Source organism: Gouania willdenowi, chromosome 13 (genome assembly GCF_900634775.1).
Source record: "Gouania willdenowi chromosome 13, fGouWil2.1, whole genome shotgun sequence".
Taxonomy (NCBI): Eukaryota; Metazoa; Chordata; class Actinopteri; order Blenniiformes; family Gobiesocidae; genus Gouania; species Gouania willdenowi.
In genome coordinates, this window is record NC_041056.1 from 19,544,247 (window position 1) to 19,564,017 (window position 19,771).

The window sequence follows — 19,771 nt, forward strand, 5'->3', positions numbered from 1 at the left end:
CACACAGGGCTGCTGAGCATTGTATAATAATTTTCCTTTATTGAAAATTATTTCAAGTAATGCTACTTTTTGAATAGCCCTGATTGACTCTTTCATGACTTTTTTTTTTGGCATATTTTCTAGTTATTTCTTCTGATTCAGTACAATTTCGACACTGAAGTAAGATGAATTGCAGGTTTTTAACAGCATGAAAAAGAAGTACCGTAGTCAGTTTACTCTTTGTTTGGCATTGATCGTTTGCCTTTGAAAGGATCACAGTATTAAGGTCACAAGCACAATATCTCTACAACTACTGAATGGATTGACAGGAAATGAGGGCATTCCTGGTCCACGGAGGATTATTGTTGCTGACTTTGATAATCCTTTTGTTCATGTGGTTTATGTTTGCTATTTTGATTAAAATAGACTCATAAGTATTTGATTGATATTTCCGAAAACAATCTATATACATTTAGAGTCCACAAACCTTTTAATCAGCAAGTGACCATGATTAAATGTTGTACGGATGTATGACATGCTTCCCTGTCATTTAAATGGATTTCTAACAGCCAATCTGGGTGGATGAAAATTCCAGTCACTTCTGTAATATAATGTTTCAAACTACAACTGATGTGACTTTAAAGACCATTGCCGTAGTTATTTAGGCAATGTTTTGTTTGTAATAGCTCATATTTATTTATCGTATTTTTCGGACTATAAGGCGCACCGGATTATAAGGCGCACTATCAATGAATGGGTCTGATCGGGTCTATTTTCATACATAAGACGCACCGGACTATAAGGCGCACTGATTTGTTATTATTATTATTATTATTATTATTATTATTATTATCATTATTATTATTATTATTATTATTATTATTATTATTATTATTATTATTATTATTATTATTATTAAGGCACATTAAGCGAAACAAAATAGTCAGATAAGTCAAACTTTTTTTCAACTCATTAACAATAACTCTCAACATTGTTCAGGTTTAACACATAAAATACAGAACATTACACTCGCTTTTTCAGTTCAGTATGTTGAAGCACAGTACTGGTACATGTCATTCCATGAGGCGTCTGACTACGGTAGCCCTGAAGCGCTAAAAATCCATCAAGTGGTGCAGCTTCATAGTTTACCAAAGTTGTACTAAAACATTTTGACATATTGATTCCACCTGATTATAAGGCACACTGTCGATTTTTGAGAAAATTAAAGGATTTTAAGTGCGCCTTATAGTCCGAAAAATACGGTAATTGCCTATTTCCCCACTCAAAGATTAGGTCAAAGAACTGATATTAATGTCATTTTCATTTGCTAAGTATAGAAGTATTTTGATAAAGGTTCATTTAAACAAACACTATTGTCCTGATTTATTCATGTAAAACCTTTTGTATGCTAATAAAACACATTGTAGCAATAGTAATTGAGGCTTTTTAAATGAATAAGATATTTATAAATCTGCACCACACAACTGATGGAAGTCCAGTATGTCAGCGTTTATTTAAGCCAGTTGAAAATTATGCTTGTTGGTATAAACTAGCATATAACTACTTGTGTCAATACATTAACTTGGGGTGAGTTTTGGCAAGGATGTTGCAATACGATACGTATCACGATACTTGGGTCACAATACGGTAATTATTGCGATACATGGCAATATCGCGATATTCTACCCAGTTAATATCAAAGTGAAATGTAGAGATGAAAAATCAAGTTGCTGTATGTGTTCATCAGAAGATATTGATCATTCAGAGGACAAATTGAGTCAAAACTATTTGCTTCAAAACATCCTATTTATTATTTACTGTTAGTGTTTTTGCACATTTTCACTGAAAAAAAGAAAATGCAGTCATAAAATAAAGTGCAACAAGTTTCTTTTGTGTAGAAGTCTCAAAGTAACCATGACTACATAAGTAAGTGAGAACATTAAGGATCAAGCACCCTGAGTGACACAAGTTGCACAAGAAAAAATGATTGTGTCAGTTTAAACACTGATCTGAACAGATTATATGAAAATAAAATGCCTGTGCATACACAAAAACTTTTTTTGGTGCCTTTTTAGGTGTGTGATTTTTTTTTTTTCACACCCCTAACATTAACAATGTTTTTTTGGCCTTTGTTTGACTTCAATAAATAATGTACAAAAAAAACAAATCGAACATTCCAGGAGTGAAATGCTCACTTGAATGAATTTGAGCCCCTAATGAAGCGAAAAGAAAATACAGTTTAATATTACTCATCTGTGTGCTTGTTTTGCAATGAATAATCAGGTTTGAATTCTTAATCCTTTTATCCTCTTTTTTCTCCACAGGCCTTTGACTCTCTCTGGGGCCTTTCTCAGTCTTCTGTCCATCAATTTGTCACTGTCGCTGCATTTCATCTACATGTTGGATCCTAAGAAATCACAGCTCACCAGATAGAGGTAGGTGAGGATTACCATTGCAGTGTAAAATCTAGGATTAAGGATTGGGTGCCTGATATTAAGATGTGATCGGAATTGTCATGTAAAGTTTACTGTGATGGTTTTGGTTCTTACTGCTATTGAACAATGCTTATGAAATATGACTTTACGCTTAATTCTGTTACAGGATTGATTATGTTTGAAGTGCAGCCCGTTTAAAGCAGCTTGTGTGTGCATTTGTGTGTTTTGTTTTTTTAATTGTTTTTCATTAACTTTTTATTACCGTTTTCCCCTTGGAGGGGCCCCAAGGAGCAAGTTTTGGAGGTTAAGTAGGGCTGGGTGATATGGACCAAAACTCATATCTCAATATTTTTTGCTCAAAATAGCCATCCATATATGATAGAAATCTCAATAATTTTATTTCAAATAAAGTCTAACCAGAAAGACAATTCAAGAATGAAATTTGCTGATGCAAAATGCCATGCAGACACATTTATTAACATACAGCTGCACAATATGTGACACTTTTGTCTTTTTCTCCTCTAAGGGACAGCACGTGTGAGTGAGTTTTGTAGTGTGGCTTGTTTAGGAAAAGGTCTGATTTAGAAGGCAAATAAAAAAAAAAAAAAATATATATATATATATATATATATATATATATATATATATATATATATATATATATATATATATATATTGATATAGGCAATATTGTAATTTCTAAATATATAAATATATCACCAAAATTGACAATATATATTGAATCTCGATATATTGCGCAGCTCCAAGGTTAAGGCTGGTGGTTGTGGCCTTGCTGCCCTTCAGTTTCAGTAGTTGCTTTATTTTTTTTCTTGGAAATATTGTAGGTTATTGTTACCTATGATTACTTTGACAAAATCTTGTCATACTGAGAAAAGTTGTTCAAGGTTTTCTATTCTTTTCATTCATTTTCTCAATTTTGCTGCTTGGATGATTACATTTCTTGTCATCTTACTACCTTTGTATTTTTATTTTTTACCACACAATATCCTCAGATATATTTGTATATGTGGTGTCACAAGTTAGCGAACAACACTTAATGACACCTTCATAACTCCTTATTCATGCTAATGACAGATTCGTGTTACCTTATTTTTTGTAATGGCTGTAATATTGTATTTACTATCACAAACCACCAACCTTTATCACCATACAATTTATACAGAAGAAAACAATATTTTACATACATATATTTATCTATAAAGCAAGGAATCTCTCTCTCTGTGTGTGTGTGTGTGTGTGTGTGTGTGTGTGTGTGCGTGTGTGTGTGTGTGTGTGTGTGTGTGTGTGTGTGTGTGTGTGCGTGTGTGTGTGCGTGTTTAGCAGAGCTGAGACAGGGGTGTCCCGGGCGGCAGAGCGCCAACACTCCGCTGTGGCTTCACTTTGCTCGCTTTGGGTGAACTGCGAGTGTGTGCGTGCGTGCGTGTGTTTGTGTGCACGCGTGTACTTCAGAATAAAATTTACATTAGGAACTAAGTGTTTACAAGGTCAATTTAAAGAGGATTTAACTTTTATTCTGAATTAAAGAGGAGTTAAAGCTCTTATGTAAACGTGAGTGTCTCAAAGTGTTTCTCCGGACATGGCTGGTGCATGGCTTTGCCTCAATTTATTTATTTACATATATGAAAAAAAAACAATAGTTTCACAACAAACCTAAATGTCCCTGACGTTCCACCTTCAAACACGTGGCCATCCATGAAAAATCTACTTAACCTCCCACTTTTCTATAACAATACATACTTCCTACGGGCACTGCACTAGTAGTGGTGCACTAGGTTGTGTATTTAAATATAAATCAACCTCAAGTCTCACTTCAGCCAACCTATTACAGTACATTACAAATTATTTTGGAAATGGTTTGGAAAAATACATGTTTGGTAGTTTTATCTCATAACAACTTGAAGCTATACTGTCTTTTTTCATTTGGTTTGCAGCTTTCCTCAAACTGTTATAGCGTTGAGCTTACCCAAGAGAAACATCTGACATAAGCAGTTTATTATAGTGCAGTAAATGCCCTAAACATTCATTAAATTAAAATTTAATTTGTTTGTATTAATCCGGCAGGGAAATTACATTGCATAGACGCTGTCAGAGCTAATGAAAGACAATTTAAAAAAGTTTGCAAGGCTATATGTGAAACATGGTCCAACAACGATACAGTTCTGAGTTTCAAATTAATACTTTTTTTTTCAATTAGACATGAATCAGGCTTATCACTTCCTATGGTTTGAGTAATTTTCCAATCTCACTCAAAATCATTCTTTTAAACTTGGTTTTTTTAATCTGTTCCAATCAAGTCTGTTTTTATTTCTCTCTCGCCTTGAAAAGTCTTAATAGATTAAAGATTGGACTTCACTTGAGTAAGCTGTACGAGGGAGTTAAGACGCTTCCTCCGATCTAAGATTAGATACCCCAGAAGTTGATTGAAAATTGATTTGAATTGTTCTGTGTGTATATCTCCCCCAGGAAATGATGTGCAATGTGACAAACCCAAGAAAGATAATGTGGATGGTTACGTACTTGTGTAAAATGAAGATTGCATGCATATAATTCACTCCAAAGTAAATTCTAGTAACAAAACTCTCCTCACTGTTAGGCCTGGGCCGATAACAGATTTTGCTGGACGTTATATTGTCCTACAAATTATTGCCAATAAACAATGTTTTTTTTGACATTTTTGTAGACCAAATTAACCACTAATGTATTGATAAAATATGATAATAATGCAAGTACACTCTGTCAAATGCAATCAACTTGTATTTCTCATTAGTATTTTTTACCATGGTAATTGGAACGTCAAGAACTTTTAAATATTTTAAACAAATAAATCTCAGAATGCACTTTAATAAATATCACAAACAAAAATAATAAAATAGACCCTGTCTCTCTTAAGAAAAAAAAAAAACAAAAAACACTTCTAATACAAAACCACACACAACCAAAGTAATAAATAAAATGGTTCAAGTCTCTCACAAAAAAACAAATTTGCACTTGCAATAAATATTAAACATTGAGGCACAGAGGTGTATAGTTGTACATTCCTTAAGAGGTAACACTTCCAATCCAATTAGAACCTTTGCAAACAAAAATGCTAGCGGCCCTGCCTCCCCCTGTTTCATTCTGTTCCGTTTTCATTCAGTCTTAAACCTTACAGAATAGACCAAATAGTTTCTAGTTTACTCCGTTCATTCCGCTATGGAACAAACACGCAGTGGCTGAGGATGAAGCCCCTTGTCATCAAGACTGTTTGGTTGCTAGCCCTGCTCGGCATCCCCGCTTTTGCTTTCGCTCACACCGCTTACGTCTCCTCCGCTGGTAGACGACACCGCTGGTACGAGGCTCCGCTACGTCATAGGCCGCTGGGTGTAATTGGCGTAGCAATCCGAAGCTACGTAGTAGGTCTAGAGTTGCCGTATCTACCGGACTATAACTGTTTGATTTACCTAAATCTAAGATTGCCTGGTGGTGGTATACTATTTTAGAGTAACTACGCTGCAGGTTCACTGAGAAATTATTAGAACTGACTGAGATATCTGCTGTTTAATATCAGTTGCTAACACTAGCCTCTGTAGCCAACAGGCTCACCGCCAAATACGCATGCATAAGGCAATATATCAAGGTCGGCAAACTTATTCGTGTTCATTTCCATTTACCGTTCGGTTAATTGATTTATCGATTATCGGCCCAGGTCTACTCACTGTTCACTTATTTATGTGTATGGTTGATAGGCCCATACGTTCCTCTTCCTAGCCACTTCCACCAGCTCCTCCTTCAGCCACTTGTACTCGTGATCTCGTTCTTTGGGTCATTGCCCAAAGCTCATGACCATAGGTGAGTGTTGGAATGTAGATCGACCGTTAAACAGAGAGCTTCGCCCTGTGGCATAGCTCTCCCTTCACCACAACGGACCCTATTAGTTGCATGAGTAAAATTTATTAAATGTCACAATGGGCCTAGAAATGTCAGGCTGAATTGTGCATGTAGTTTAGGAAGTAACTTTGAATCAATGAATAAAATATGATACTATGAACTTTTATATTCATCACACCATTCAAACATATATATTATATACTGTATATGCATTTGGTGATCTGCAAACTTCAGCTTCAGTTTGTAATTCTATGCTGATGGTAGAGAAGCAGAGTTTCTAAAGCGCAGAGATTGTCGGTTCTATTGTACTATGCCTGGAATTTGGTTTCCTAATGCCTTTAATCCTTGAGCCATTTCCATCTGACCTTTGACATGAACTGGTTCCCAGCTGTAAACTAAAGAAAATAGAGCAAAAAATGGAGAAAAAAAAAAATACAGAGACATTATTCAGCTACTGGTACTTGATTAGTGTAACACCTGATTTATTTTGCCCTTAAACTGCAAGAGGAATTGAGAGTTCATTACACAACCATTACTGCACGTACCTTTACTACTCTGTACCGTACATAGCTATTATGTATATATTGCTATTTCTGTGGTTGTCTTTGACAGAGGAAGTCAGCACCTGCTTTTTACTGTACTTATTACTGTGCAACATATTGTTATTGTATAATTATACACATTGGTGGAATCTGGACAAGGTTTTCCTTTAACCAATTTCATCTTCACAAATCTGTCATTTTTTCTCAGCAAACATGCCAGTTTTAATTTGTCGGGAGTTTTGAAGCTCTTCTGACATTGTTGTCATTTTTTGACTGTAACATAACCATTGTGTGAGGCACTGCTGACTCACACAAGGAGAATGATGTAAACTGTGAATAAATATGTAGTTATTTTTCTGCAAACACCTTCAAAACAAAAATGGGCTCAGCTAAGGAATAGACAAGAGACACATTCTACCACTGAGGCTAAATTAATAAGGCGCTTGTTTGCATCCACAGGGTTGTTTTTTTCTCTTTCCATTGAATCTAATCACCACAAAAATACAGTTTTATCACACTGTATCTCAGGGTTTAACAAAAGGATAAATCACAAAATATAAAATTAACTAAGTAAAATAAACTACAAATGAACAAAAGCTTTTCTTCAACAAAAAACATTAGTGAATTGAAAAAAAAGAAAGAAATTTAAAGTCAGTTGGTGTATAGTTAAACAAAATGAAAATGGTTTTCTGGGTGTAAGTTATTCTTTTCTAGTGCATGGGAGGGTTGACCACCACACCTGATTTATCAAATGGGTGGCACTGGGTCTGTTAATCTCTTTTAAATTTTAGGCTCCAATATATATAATACAAGCAGGTATACGTAGAAGATGAGACAAGATATTGCAAGTCAGAAACAATTTGGTTTCCAGTATGAATATTTTCATTTTCCAGCATATCCACATGCAGTGAACTAATGTTCCTTTGGATTTGTTACATGGACACTTGTCTGGATTTTTTTTTTTCTGGATTATTATTAGCTTTATTATTATTATGTATTTGTTCAGCTTTACATGTTTAATGTACTGTATATATGCATTATCCATTTAAATACTCTAAAACGACTATTTATAGACATTGTTTGGGCTTTAACACAAGCATTCTCTCAATGCTGGCATCCACAGGTTTTTCAAAGTTGAAAAATAAGGAAATTAGTCCTATTTCTATGCTTTGCTCTGATTTTTTGGCCAGCCATCCACATCATCCTAATCACCAGATAGATGGGGCCTTTTGTAGTAAACACCATGTATCTGTTAGGGGACCTCTTTTATTCCCTGTGAATATGTTAAGATTGTCTAAAAATCATTCATGGCTAATCAAATGATAGTAATTAAAAGGTATGAGGCATATTAAATTATTATTTGCACAATGCAATCTGAAAACCAGCTGTGGTTGTTTACCTATGAGCTGTCAGCATGTTTTAAGGGAGCCTGGTATTGTAAAATGTTCTTGAGTGTCTTCGGTTTTACTGATTTACTTTAGATACAGATGCAGATCTCAGTCAAGATATTGTGCCTGTGCCACATGAGCTGCGAGTCATCTCCTAGACCAGGGGTCTGCAACCAGCGGCTCTGGAGCCTCATGTGGCTCTTTGACTCTTTTGCAATGGCTCCCTGTAGCTTTAAAAAAATATGTTAAAATAATGAATTGTTATTTCTTACAGAGGGTATTGATGATTAATGACATTAACTTCAAATAAAATGATGATGAAACAATTGGTTAACCTAAAAATAAATCACATTGTGCAATAACTCTGCCACCTTCCTACTTCAACTTTCCCTGCACCTTTGGTAAACCTTAAGTTTTAAAGATAACTAAACTAACAAAAAGACTTTTGTGGAAGAAAACAGAGTTTGTATTTGTGTGGGGAAATATGTATGCTTGATATGTTGCAAGAAATGAGCAATTAGCATGTGTTCACCGACATGATCATGTGTTCTCAAATTCAAGTTATTTTTAGTAGCCCTTCAAATCCATTAACTCATAAAAGTGTTTGATATTATTTTAACTGTATAGAATTTTATACACTGCATTGTCTTCATTGAGATGGGTTTTTTTTGCGGCTCCGGAAGTACTTTAATCCAGGCAAGATTAGGCAAAATGGCTCCTTTGAGAGTAAAAGTTGCATACCCCTGTCCTAGACAGAGAGATCCGTTGTCCCAAGGACATCAGAACTTCTACATTAGAACTCACAGGACTGATCCAATTACCTGATTTTTGGAAGGCAACCCCTGACACAGACAAGTCACGTTAATAATTGTGGCTGGCTCCGCTCTTCAGCGAGCAGCTGAAGGCAGACGGCACATAAAAGTGCACAGCTGACTAAAGAGAAAAAATGCTGATGGGAAAAGCACACTCGCAAGATCGATTGGAACTGACAGGAGAGAATTAACAGGAAAATAGTTGACAAGACTTAACATGTTTCTTACTGTCTTGATGACTAAATGATTTCGAAATATGAGCCTTCATATTAACGTAAACCACCTTGAACTTTCTCTAAACTATGACTTTAAAGATTTTAATATTGTAAGTATTTTTATTTTTTTTTAATGTTTTTTAATGACTACATTCCTATATCAATAATAGTGTGGATTGCAATCCTGGATGGATTGGAGATAATCAAAAAAGTTAATTGGACTGCATAAGCACTTCTCTCATGGAGCAGAAGGTTCCTCTGTGCACCATCTGCTTGTGAAAAATGTTATCCATCAGCATTATGTTGTAACCAGGTGTTGGAGTTGATCTAAACCAGTGGTTCTCAAACTGTGGGGCACGTCATGATAGGGGGACGTGAGGAGAATTGCCCGCTCATTTTCTGTTTAGCATTATTGTTCATCATTATTATTAGCTTTGAGATGACTATTGTTGTAGTTTGCGCAATATAAATAAAGTTACATTTACTGTTCTAAAATATGTGATTTCACATTTTATGTTATTTTGATGAATAATAATGACAACTATTAGAAACAAAACAAACTTGCTCAGTGTTACTTCCCTAAATTGTCCCTTTACTCCCAAACAAGGTTGTTTATAACTGTGCAATATATTTATCTTTGTTGTTCTCACTGTTTATTTATTTCCTTCCTTGTAAATACACTTATCTATATTTCTTATTTTAATTTCTCTGTATCTTGCACCACAAGAGTTGTTTCTGCTTTTATTGTCATTATATACAAGGTCTAAAAAAATTAATTCTATTCTATTCTATTCATCTTATGATCTCAGTTCAAACTCACAGGTATAGATTCACAATGCGCTGACAAATATAATGAAAAATATCACAAAGCAAATAGATTTAACGCACTGCGACTCGAGATACGTTTACTGTAATCTAAATATTCCAATACCGCGCTGAAAACCATGACATCCATGTAATGCCCTAAGCTGTGTCTGAAAACCGTAATATCCATATTGCTTCATAGCAATGAAACTGTATTACCATATTGAGGCAATAGAATAATATCATCAGCAAGCTTTGTGTGTATGTATGTGTAAGTTCAAAGCACAGCTTAAAGCACGAGTGCATGTATGTGTGTGTACTGTACACATCTGTGATGATTGACTTTTAAACTACTATAAATGTTGCATATTTGCCACTTTTTTGATTACTGGTAATGTCTATTACATCTGTTGATTTCAAGATACTACCCTTTCAATTTTTTTTTGTACAATACTTTCTGATCTGTTCATCTTTGCCCTCTATATACCTGTAGAAAGGTAAAATAACAGCAAGGATAATTTTGAAATCTGAATAAAGGTTAGCAAAATAATAAAGATGATTGAATAATAAAATTAGTTCATTGGGTTAAGTCTGTAGACAATAAAGGAAAATGCTTCTCTAATCAGAAATGTTTTTAATGGCCATGTACAGTTTTAAGGACAGTACAAGGAATTTGTCTTGGTAGTTGGTGCACAAAACAACCAACAACAAAAAAAATAAAGAAAAAAAACAAAGAACAACCCAGCAACAATAATAATATTAATAATGATAAATATAAAGGATGAGGGATAAATAAAGGATAGATATAGAATAAAGGATAAATAGGATATATATATATATATATATACAGTGCAGCAGATAATGTCATCATGGAGGTGGTGATCGGGTGGGGGGGGGGGGTCAGTGGGTGACTTGGGGTGTGTTCATGTGGATGGTGGCAGAGGGAAAGAAGCTGTTTTTGTGTCTGGAGGTTCTGGTCCTGATGGACCGAAACCTTCTTCCAGAAGGGAGAGATTGAAACAGTTTATGACCGGGGTGGGAGGGGTCGGCCACAATCTTTCCTACACGCCTCAAATTCCTGGAGGCGTACAGGTCCTGGAGGGAGGGCAGATTGCAGCCGATGACCTTCTCTGCAGAGTGGATGATACGCTGCAGTCTGGCCTTGTCCTTGGCCGTAGCTGCAGCGTACCAGATGGTGATGGAGGAGCAGAGGATGGACTAGATGATGGAGCTGTAGAAGTTCACCATCATCTTTGTTGGCAGACTGAACTTCTTCAGCTGCCGCAGGAAGTACATCCTCTGCTGAGCTTTTTTGACAAGGGAGCTGATGTTCAGCTCCCACTTGAGGTCCTGAGAGATGATGGTCCCCAGGAAGCAGAAGTACTCCACAGAGCTCACTGTAGAGTCTCCCAGGGTGAGGGGTGCTCGACAGAAGTCAATGCGCGTTCACGTACCATCAATATTAAAAGTGCAATGGCGGACATTACAGAAGTCCCCATTGCAGTGCAAAACAACGATTATGTTGCCAAACAAGTGAACAAAAGAAAACCGACATAGAGAAGCAACTGTCTAAGAGCACAAACATATTGGGACAGAACGGACAGTGCACAGTCCGCCCCACAAACTGAGTCAGAGGGAGAGTGATAACAGATAAATTGCTAAATTATCTCTAATAACAGAAGATAAAGTCCCTACATTTGTCACTAGTCTCTAATGAGAAAAGAAGTTGCAAAGGGCTCTACAGTTGTGCGCGTTCATGAGGATGCCAGTAAGGAACGTTCAAATTCGAAAAAGGGAGGGGAGGGGGGAGCGCCGTTGTTTTTATACAAGTCTCACAATTCTACATACTGCAGCTTTAACAGTTTAAAGTTTCTCAAGGTCAATTATTTTGTTGCTATTTGTTCAAGCCTATCAAATAGCTTAGAGATCTGCTTATTTGCAAAAATCCTAGAGTGGTCAAAATGCCCTAGGATTTGTGAGCTTGGATAGTTCGCCTCGCTTTGGCAAGGTGAACACACAAAGGTTAGGGTGGATCCAATCGAAGCCTAGAGAGCCTCAGCTGTGCTGTGAACACAAATGGACTAAGCACGTACTAAAAAGAGGAACCTTGGGAGATGACGTGTAGCACACGACGTTGTGTGTGGTCACGAAAACCGGCTACGGCACGAAACAAAATATTACAACCACCAAAAGCAGGGCAACTCTTTGCTGCTCTGTTGTTGAATGAACAGATGGAGAGGGCCGAATTCTCTGTGTGCTCTAACAAGTTTTACAGTAAACCAGAGGCTATGGTACAAATACAATACGACAAGCATTGAAGCACTGTCCTGTACTAGTGGCCACAATCACCTCATTATATACTGTACTGTTAGGAAGAGCACTGAGCATTAGGAAGGAGATACAGAGATACACTGACAGAGAATCAAAGCACAGAAAAATGAGGGAGGATGACAATGACACAAAAGAAGAACAAGATGAATAGATTGGGAGAAAAAAAGAGCTGGAGACAGAGTGTGAATCAGCAAGAGATTGAATAACATGGAACCAAAAGTGGAAAGGCACACAACAAAAAAAGCCATTACCAAATACATACTTCCTTTATGTTGTCATTCTCTTCAAGAGAGCCGATTTGTATGTGTGTGTGTTTGACTTCAGAGCTGTGTAACTGTTTCCCACTGCATGGAGGCTGTTGTTATTCTGTAGTCCTTTGGCACCTGTGGGCCTATATATTTAAAGAACTATTTCAGGTGATTTCTTGTGGCGCTGGCACAGCAGTATGAAATCCTGTGCCACATTATGGACACAGTACTACAAAAGCTGGATGATACGTGAACATATGTTTAAATGAAATAAATAACTGTTACTAGGCTCTTTAAAGCTCATAATAACATACACATTCCCACACACTTTATGTCTTTTTGAGGTCAATCAAATGGACATGAAGTCTTAAAAACCAAGAGAACAACAAAAACATTACACTACCTTAGGCTCCTAATAATATTTCAATAACACAAATTCAAAGTTCAGCACCACAGATAGCGACATCATCCTTCTGACACCCACACTTTAACTTTTTTCATCTCATGAGAGCCCAGCAGGCTACTGTATCAATTGCTGTAATGTTTAATAAAATTGACAGTGGCTCCCATGTTAATCTACAAACAAAATTAATATGAATATGAAGAAAGACGGCTAATCACAACGATTTGAAGGACATACGACGAGCCTTGCGCACCGCGAACTCGTCAGATTTGGCGTGCATGAATCGCTGCCAACAACGTTAGTTTCCTCTCCAGTACGACAAACAAAATTTGAAGTTTGGGGGTGAAGTTTTATTAAGGGGCTAATGGTGGGGAAGGCCACGCCTGCTACTGTACTGAAGCTCGCTCCTCTGAAACAAACCACCTGCCCTGTCAGTGAGGCTGGGTAGTGTCTGCCTCACTGACAGGGGGCCTACGCATTTATTTATTAAAGACTGTGGGACATCAGCATGTGCACTGCCTGTACATGTGCAATCAAACATGTCAACATTTCAATATAAAGAGAGACAGCAAGTTAGTGTGTGTTACAGTGTGACGTCATAGGTGAAGCACATCAGCTCGTCACTGCCTCTCCTCCCAGTTTCTCCATCGATTTAAACAGGAAATGCTTAAATTCAGCATTTTTTATCATAAAAATGTTGAAATCATACAGAAAACTAATTTATTGAACTGTCAATGGACAGTTTTTCATTGTTAATATTTTACATGCCATGATGTTTGGGGAGGCTCCTTGATTGTATCAGGATGTGTTTGGTTTTGTTTGCTTAGCCCTTGTGGTCCTCTTTTAGTTTCTATAGGTCTGAAATGAGTATGTAGCGCATTCACATTAGATAGTATGACAAGATTGAGTATGTGAGAAATACCCACATCTATACTATACCAGGTAATTTCCTAAGTAAGTGCATACTTAACCGCCCCATGATGCATTGCAACGTAAGTAGAACGTAAAATTGTCCTGGGACCAGCGTCCAGCTAATAATCAAACATCCCTTTTTCAAAACAAAGCATCAGGAACTATTCCTGAACTGGAGGAATGCTAACAACGTCTGGCAGGGAACAAGGCCAATACAAACAAAGATAGAGAGGACAACACTGACTACAGATGGACGTTCAGAAGAAATCAAGAATGTTTGACCAGAGAGACATGTAAACCCATGTAAATTTGCGATGGTAAACAGGGGACGGGACCCGGATAAGCAAACTGCTTCTCTCGTCTCCTTTTTCGGCATGTAAAAAAAAAAAAAAAAAAAAAAAAAAAAAAAAAAAAAGTGAATGTAACCATGTCGGAAATAAACTGAATAAATAAAAAATAAAAATTTCTTGTCTTCCATTATTTTTTTTAACCCTTTTGATAAATAGGGCTCTTGTTTTGAAGTTAACCAGAAGTTTTGTAAGTAGCACAATGGCAGGTGTCGGAAAATCTAAAAAATGGCTGTATGAAATGTGTTTACCACGAGTTTTATGGAAAGAAATGGCCATATGTTGATATTCTACTTGGTCACTTTCTCGTTTAAAATGTTTTCAAAGGTAACTTTGAAGTATATTTCAGTGGGAACGGTCATCATCCTAATCTTCCTAACCATATTTACATAGTATGTAGTAGACAGTATATACTCATTGAGTTTGTAGTGTCTAGTACAGAACAGCCTTTGTTTATTTCCAGGTATTCCTGTATGTGTCTCCACCGCCCAGTGATGTCAGTGTGTTTAGGTTGTGACTGATTAGCTGCCTTATGTTTTGCACTCAGGTGTGACCCGTTCCCATTCAAGCCTCCCTCACTATTTAGCTGTGTGTTTGAACACAGAATGGTTGCTGGTTTATTGTCTATGTTACCCCTTTGCGTGCTGTGGTGTTTTTGTACTTTATTAGTTTTCCACTGATTAAAAAAAAAAAAAAATAAATCATCACAAACTAGCCGTTTTCAAGTCAAAGGAAAACCTTAATATTTATGTAAAAAACAAAGTAGCACCACATTGTTTATTATAATGCAACACCAGTGCAATCCCTTCCCCACCACCACCAGCCCCCCTTCTTCAACCCATTCTGTAAATTGTTCCCCACCACCAACCTCTCGGACTGACAACAACATTCCAGATTAATCTCTCCACCAGACCAATGTTGCACTTTCTTACAGCCCCCATACACACATTCTCACTTCACCCCCACAACCACAACACTCTCTCATCCCACCTCCTCACTGATACCCACTATGTGTCATTGGCTGTTGCTAAGTTACAGGCCCCTACCAAGGAAGCTCTGTGTTCACAAGTGCTGTTGACATATATCCTGTTTTTTTAGCAACATTTTGTTGATTTGGTTTTTTTTTTTGTCGTCATTGGTCTGCCTCACAGTGGGTTTCACACAACCTGAACCAATTTGGTTTCTTGTCTAGCTATGCTTTCATTCTAATATTTACTTAAGTCCATTTCCACTTTAATTTATTTATTTTTCATCCATCCGTCCATCTAAAACCAAGATTGACCTCTAAGAGCATGCTGCACACTGAGCGAACCAGTCTGTTTGCAATGTCAGCTTATAGGATTTATTAGTCCCAGATCAATTTCGGAGGGATCCTGACCATGTCAAAAAGTTTGATATTTCAGCGTTGATCCTGGATAGAATAGTTCACTGGCCAAAAGAAGCAATGCATAAAGTCACGACTGATGTACTGTGAATTGAAATGTTCTAAATATATAAATAAATAAAGATTGCAAAAAATTGGGAGATAGCAACAAACAATTCAACATAACTGATTAAAGGACTGCATTTTGAGACACTGATGCCCTTGTTTCTTCCGACGTGGGTCACGTGAGGTGTTAAAACATGGAAAATATTCTTTTATACTGCTCTTACAAAAGCTGTGTAATTATTTTGTAAAAAAGTAATTTAATCATAAATTAATCATAACCTTTCTAACATCTATTGTTTGCTTCACACAAGCAACACAGTGTCTAGCCAATCACCTGTTTATTTGGATACTACTTGGACTGAAACACCATAAAATAAAACTTAAGTGAGCAGTCTTTTCACAAGCTAAAACAAACACAAACTGCATAAAAAAAGAAGCTGTACTGGAAAACTGCTGTTTGAAATAAGGTGTGATACCAGCTGATAGAAATCCTAAACAGAACTATCCTCTCTGTGTGTGGAAACCTGGTCCAGGACCTGTGGGATTTCTGGTCTGCATATGTTGGCAGGAAGGGGCTCAGCACACAGCCCTGAGGCGTTCCAGTGCTGGGGGATAATGACCGAGAAGGGCACATCATAGATCCTCAATGACTGTGGCCTGTCTGATAGGAAGTCCAGGACTTAGTTACAGACAGGGGAGCTCAATCCGACTGTTGAGTTTGTGGACAAGTGTCTGCTGTTTTTGCAGCTTTTTTACTTCTTAAACCTTGAACCATCCAGGATAGAATTTAAATATAAAATATCAAATGATTAATATATATTTATTTACATATATGAAGATTTTAAAAGATATGATTAGGCATTGGGTGAATGCTAAAATATTTACTCCCACTCAACCAGGCACTTCGAAAAGGTTCTGATGCTGGGAGACGGTGTAATGAAGCGTGTAGGTTACTACATCCAACAACCAAACATTTTGACTTATCCTCTCGTAACTTCGGCATCCTTGAGATTGGACTACAAAATAAAAGTGGGAAATAAAAATGGCGGATTGCTCAAAGTGTTGGGCCTGGAGTCGATGTCCTAATTTGGCAGTTCCGCTGCAAATACTGTGATGTAATAGTTCAAAAACCGTAATAGAGAATAGAACAATCGAAACAGATTGAAAAATATGACCAAAACAGAATATAAAGATATCAACGGAGCACCTGGAGAGACTAATTTGAACTTTTCAGTCCTTCTAAACACTCTAAATATACAACAAAATACATTTAAGGGCAAAAAAAGTGGATTTAGCATGATATGTCCCCTTTAAATAAAATACTAGAAAAGGAAACACATATAAATATATAATACTAAAAAACTACTCAGCAAACTATATACATTACCATACACACAATATAAAAATATAAACAGAGAAGTTGGGAGATAATTTGATGTGGCACAGTGTATTGCACTTTGATGTGGATTATTGTGGAGTAAGATTGTTATTTTTTGTTCAGGGTTCTCATGGCCCTGGGATAAAAACTGTTTGCCATTCTGGAGGTGCGAGCTTTGATTGATCCGTATCTCCTTCTGAGGGAAGCAGGGTGGGAGGGGTCAGAGAGGATGGCTCTGAACCGGCTCTTCCAGGTTGGGCAGGGGGCAGCTGATGATCTTCTGGGTGGTGTTTATCACCCGCTGCAGAGCCTTCCTGTGTGCTGCTGGGCTCCCAATAAACCACACAGTGATAAAGTAGGACAGCACACTTTTAATGGTCGCCCGGTAGAAAGAAACCATCAGCTTCTGCTAGAGTTTGTTCTTCCTCAGGATCCTGAGGAAGTGCAGTTGCTGCTGGGCCTTCTTTACTGCAGCCAAGATGTTGGTGGACCAGGAGTGTTCCTCCTGGATTTGAACACCCAGGAAGCTTAGGACGATACTTTCTTCACCAGGTCACCATTGATGATGAGAGTAGTCCACCAGGTTCCAGGATATTTTACCATTTTGGACCGTACTTCAGGTGAAAAAGTGGGGGGAACTGGTGCAGGTGCAGCTATTGAAGCAGGTTGGGAAGGAGAAGGGGTGACTGGGATAGATTCAGCAGAGGCAGGTAGGCATTGGGCACAGGTGCACATCTTGAAGTGTACTTCTATATCAAGTTTTCTGAGAATGTTTTTGCTACAACAGGGCCCAGTGGCAATGGAAATCACCCACACCTGTGCATTATAAAGTGCAATGGCAAATTAACATATCTAAAACAAATAGAAGCAAAATAAAATGAAAAGAATTGAACAAAGACAAAAATAACTTGTATAACTAATAATACCATTTTTTTTCAGCATTGATATCAGATGTGCATTTACATAATAGGTTGTCTGTGTGCATGTGAATCTTACCTTTACATACTATTGCATTTTTCTACATGTGCATCTAAGTGCTTCTCCAACGTTGTGCAGCAGGTTTCAGGTTGCTGACAAAAGTTGAATCATGCATTTGAAAAATAAAAAGGTTTAAAACATTAATCATCAGTGAGTGAACTAGGTTTATTTGGAAAAAGTTGCTTTAATTCTATAATAACAAAGAGAGATTAAGATTTGGTCAGAGAATGATTTTTATGTTTCAATCAACACAAAACCTTCAATTCTACATTTAAAACGCATGAAGTTTTAATTTACATTACGACGAACCTCTGCTAAATAAGACAAACCATGCCATCCTTTTTTAATGGACACACAAATACAACAATAAATCAAACTACAGCTCTTTATATTTCCCAGGGTAAACTGTGAAACCATTATTATAAAAACGCACTCGATTACAACTGTTATTACAATCTAATGGTATGAAAATTAACCCTTGCTACTAATTTCAATGTCATGACAAAAAAAACTAAGCCACGTTAGCTTGGCCTTAAAAATAAAAAAAATGCTTTGTGGTAATGTAATTATTTTATTTTACATTTACAGATCATCTGAAGAAACTAATAATAGATAGATAGATAGATAGATAGATAGATAGATAGATAGATAGATAGATAGATAGATAGATAGATAGATAGATAGATAGATAGATAGATAGATAGATAGATTGATAGATAGATAGATAGTTTTATTGATCCACCGTCACGGCAGCTTACATCAGATAAAGTACAGTAAAATTGACATTCTGAGGATAAAACATCACTGGAGGTAAATTGTAATTGGGAAAAATGCTGGTAACTGTGAACGTATTTCAATTGTAATTGAACATGGGTAATTGTAACTGAAAAATGAATTTGACCCCCACCCTGTGCCAATAATTTGCCAATGTGTGTGTGTACAGTATGTGTGTGTGGTGGTAAGAGGTGGGGTTTGCAACACAGTGGTGTTCACAGCTATGAGGCTGCTCGTTTTAGCCCAGCCTCCTTTTGCACTATTGAATTTTAAATTGTGCCTGTGAGACAGTGTGTGTGTGTGTGTGTGTGTGTGTGTGTGTGTGTGTGTGTGTGTGTGTGTGTGTGTGTGTGTGTGTGTGTGTGTGCAGGATGTCGGTGCAGTAGGTTTGTGTGTGAATGCAGCAGATGGATGCAGCTACTTCCGACGTTGTTAATAACTCAGTACCCTCAACAGAACACACTCACATAACACACACATGCACTCACAAGCATAAACACAACTACACTAGTCGCTATGTATAGGGTTTAGGAAAGTTTTCTGTGTTTACACATCCATACACAAAATGAAGCCTTTCAGTAGTAAAACAATTACTCAAGCAAAATTATGTGTTGACAAGATTCTAAAAGGGGGCTTTTATAAGCATTTAGTAGTTTTAGGTGCACATAAAACATGCATAATGTTAGGCTTTAGCGCACATGCAGTACATTACACACACATGATACTCTTCAGTGGTTTGCAAGGAGAGCTGACAAGGTAATTCATCTCCATTGATGTTGCAGAGCACTCAGGGGGAACAGGCAGAACAAATCATAAGTGAGAATCATCCTATGGATACATGACCACTAAAAACACACATGCAAGCACAGACACACAGTGTTTGTGTGTATCATTTGCAGAACACTATA

The 19,771-nt window shown here is 37.0% G+C and overlaps 1 protein-coding gene across 4 annotated transcripts in view; it reads left to right on the forward strand.

The window, feature by feature from the left end:
* LOC114474768 (leucine-rich repeat and fibronectin type III domain-containing protein 1-like protein) overlaps nucleotides 1-19,771 on the forward strand; it is a 194,630-nt gene that overhangs the window by 86,371 nt on the left and 88,488 nt on the right. For 3 of the 4 annotated variants that reach the window (XM_028465276.1, XM_028465278.1, XM_028465279.1), the window contains exon 2: nucleotides 2,304-2,414. The gene's annotated coding sequence lies outside the window, so the exon portion shown is untranslated. Of the gene's footprint in view, nucleotides 1-2,303; nucleotides 2,419-19,771 lie in introns of all 4 variants that reach the window. The other variant, XM_028465277.1, reaches the window with a different exon arrangement.